Genomic DNA, 4,238 nt, shown 5'->3' with positions numbered 1-4,238 from the left:
TTTTGGATGCGTATTTGTTATAAAATTATATTATAAAAACGAAATCATATTATTCCCCTACGGTGCTCTACGGTGACGGACGCGAGCCGAACGAATCGGCTATCTACCCGCTTTCGCGGCAACCAGGCACTCGTTAATACATATTTTCCTTTGTTTATCGCGAGGGGCGTTATTATGAATGAATTATAAATACAATTTCGTGGCCGGGCCACAATTGCATATCATTTTGAGCACTGGAAGACATAAAAACGTAAAATAGTATGAACGAATTTTAATCTCAGCCCCAGCGCACCACGAGTGTCTGGGTTTGAGATTAAAGAGGAAATTATTTCTTAAACTTACTAATACTTATTTTATTAACTGTAAGGGCATTTTTATTAAATTCTACGTTTAATTTCACGACGAACAAACTTCGTCGTTAAATGTGTAATTGCGAAAAAACGTAAAACATTCTCGACTATCTTGAAGTTAAATAGCAAACATGTATAAAAGTTATAGTTAAATAATCTTTTCGTTAAAGTAATAAACATATTTGAATTAATGAGTGCAAATAAAAGTAATTTTATCAATTAAATTGTAGATTTCATTTCACTCCATCTTTGTATCCATACAAAATAGTGATAATTCAATAAAAATTATTCATTTTTATTCATAAAAGTATGCAATCATTTCATCAATGTTTTGTTATGACGTTTTCACGTTAAACTATCGTCCGTAAACTGACTTTACAGACAACCATTTTTTTTTCAATTGCTTTTAATACATTTTTTTGTTTTGCATGAGACACGACTGTAAATGGGTTGTGGATATTGTGGTCAGGAACATGTAGTAGGTATGGTTTTTGTATACATACTATAATTTTAATCATTTCGTCATGTTTTTCTTTAATATTTAAAAACATCGGTTAAAACATCGATGTATCGGTTGTCAGAACGATGTTTTTTTACATCGATACATTTTCGTTTTGAACATCGATGTTCGTGATAGAGGTGGGTCGAAAAGTATCTACCTGATACTTTGTCACTGATACGCGCCTGTATCAGGGACGGCAAACGAGTACACTTGAAAAGTATCAGAGACTTTAGTATCAGTTCAGAATTCACCTGGAACAACACCACGGCCAATGAGCACAGTACCCGATCGCAGATGACGGTCACTTGGGCGGAGCTTGTGAAAGGGGAGGGAGCAGGAACGACGAATGAGGGATAAAGAAGGGAAAGAATGTAGGGGGGGAAGGCGTTGAAGCCTTTAAGGAGAGGCGCAAAACGATATTGTTACAAGCAGGGCTGCCACTCATGGGTTTTTCCACCCAGATCTGGGTTTTTCCAATGGTGTTTGGGTTTCTGGGTTTTTAAATAATGAATTCCAACAATTCTAGGTTTTTTATAATTTTAATTATTTTTATACCTAAAACAATAATAAAGGTAGTAGCTACTGTATCTGTTGCAATATCTGTTTGATAAATGCAAACAAGTCTATGTGTTTCACACACAAAAATACATATAAACACAAAACTAGTTTTCATTTCAAGAAGCTAAGTCGAATATTAAACTAGACACATTCTTCAAAGAGGCTTGCAGAACACAAAACCAATGCAACAATTAACCTTCAAACCAATCTTGTAGAATCAGACTCTGAATAAAGACTAACGTACATGATGCAGTTTTATAAAAAAACAATTACCGGTTTAAAGAATGCAGTGATGGTGTTTGTTTTGTCATGTATATATTTATAGGTTTTTTTATGATATGTGCTGGTCCAAGAATTACTTATACAGCCATTTTGCTGCAGTGTAATTTTCTTGTATTGGTTGTATTTAACCGTTTTCAGTCTTGTAAGGTAATTAATTGTTTTATATTAAAACCAGTTATGTTTATATTTTTGAATTAGTACGCAAACATTTTCAACGATAGCATTTTAGACGCATCTGGGTTTTTTTACCCATGTGTCTGGGTTTTTTTGTAGGTTATCTAGGTTTTTCATGAATATCAGAGTGGCAGCCCTGGTTACAAGTCGTTTTGTTTATTGTCCTACTTCAAAGTACGCTCAGTGCGCAGTGCGTTCACCGTCTCGTTCAATAATAAAACTAATGAATTTTTAATATTAAAAAGTACATTAATACAAGATATAAATATTTATATTTGTGCACCTAACAGCTATGAAAATGCAAATAAATTCTCAGTTGACACTAATAACAGATGTAATCAACATATGGACTTTCTTTTTTCGAAAACAATTAGTAACTAGTGTTTTTATACATTAAAAATTCACGATTTTATCAAAAATAAAAAATAAAAAAACAGATAGGTACATTAGTGAGCATACTATATCAATGTTTTTTCAAATGTTTCTTCAGATTAGTCGATGATTTATAACTCAGTTTTTGTTTACACAAATTACAATTAGCAAACTCATTATTTTCCGTGAAAAAATTCCACACAAATGAAGTCTTTTTCGTGCACTTATCCATTCCTTATTTCACTATAAAGATACTAACTATAAAGCATGACAGCCCGCAACATGGTGATACACGGCCAGGACGAACTGCAGTGAATGTTGAACTGATTGATACTGGTTGTATCAGGCGGGCATGAGAGTATCAGAGGTAGAGAATTACCAGGCGTGATAAATAATGTATCAGATTCTCCTTCCGGTCGCACGGTCTGCGTACGCGAAGCTTTGTTGCCTCCTGGGACTGTCTGATACAGAAGTATCAGAGACTTGTAACATGGTACAATGCTGTATCAGTATCAGGTTGGAACAGATACCGAAAATTGCTGTCACAACCCACCTCTAGTTCGTGATATCGATGTTTTAAAGAGCGATGTTGCATCCCTAAGTGGGAGCGGTCCCCAAGCAGGGGTCGCTGCCCAAGAGCAGGGAGAGGTAGGAAGGAGAAGCAGTCCTCCAGAGAGGTCGCTGTCTTAATAATACTGCTTAAGTCTATTGTCACTTTTATTACCCAGAAAATACTGGGAAGAGCTTTCTGCCTGTCTAATTCGTATAATTTAAAGGCTTCTGGATACCACACTGGGTATTTACATATTTGTCCTGAATTAGGCTGGGCAGGTAGACAAAGTTTCCTTAATTTACATTCCCCTTTGTCTGTCATCTAGGGGCGGGTGGCGAACTAACTTTCCTCCCCATAGATTATGTAGGATGGGTGGCGCACTTGGGGCTTGTGCTATCATACCAGCCGAGGCCAAACTGGTGGACATGACAAATAGTTACGTGTAATTGCCATCTTCCATTATTTCATATTAAACATTATGTTTGGTTGAGTGTGAGATAATTTTATTTATGTATGTTTTAATTTCATTTAATTTCTTATATATATATTCTTACCTACCTACTTCTATTAAATTTCAGGCGGATGTTAACATTGTCATTCCAGTTGTATAAATTGTTTTGTCAAATTAGTTGTTATTTATACTTTTTGTTTCATTTTGGACTATGTTTTTTTTTTTTTTTTTTTTTTACTTAATTCAAAGATTTGTGGTGTGTACAGGGAGTGATATCTCTATTAATTTCTATACTCCTTTGGATAAGCGGAATATTGCCACCACAGTTTTACATATAAACCAATCCTACAAATGTTTTAAACATTATGACAAATAAAAAATAGTTTTACAAACATCCTTAGGTTTTATTTTGGTGTGTATAGTTTGAAGTTTAATATTATGTATGTACGTAAATTCATAAACATACAGTTATTTATTAATTTATTTAGATAATTATTCATATGTAGGTAATAAGCTTTCTATTTGTCAATATTGTTATTATGGTAGATAGAAGTATACAGTAAATGCCTACATTCTTAAATTCCTTTATATCTCTTTCGATTTGGAGTGTTTCCGAGCCATTCGGGTTCCTCAACATCACCCCCCCCTCCCAACCCAGGTGCTTAAAGCCCCAAAATTTGGAAAGTTTGAAAAATTTTAAAAATCTATCTCGTTCGATTTTAAGGGTTTTCGAGCCATTCAGGGTCCTTGAACCCCCCGTCCCCCTCTGGGAACAAAGCCCCAAAATTTCGACAATTTCAGGAATTTCAAATATCTATTCTTTCCAGATGGAGTGTTCCAAACCATTCGAGGTCCTGAACATCCACTTTCCGCAAAAGTGAAAACCCTAAAATTTCGAAATATAAGAATATATATAATTGGATGTTGGCATGTATGACGTCGATAAACTCTTACACCGTTTGACCGATCGCCATGAAAGTTGGCACATCGAAGTGT

The sequence above is a fragment of the Bacillus rossius genome, chromosome 1, assembly GCF_032445375.1.
Source record: "Bacillus rossius redtenbacheri isolate Brsri chromosome 1, Brsri_v3, whole genome shotgun sequence".
Lineage (NCBI taxonomy): Eukaryota > Metazoa > Arthropoda > Insecta > Phasmatodea > Bacillidae > Bacillus > Bacillus rossius.
The sequence above is the reverse complement of the archived record's forward strand: the minus strand, read 5'-3'. Positions refer to the sequence as shown.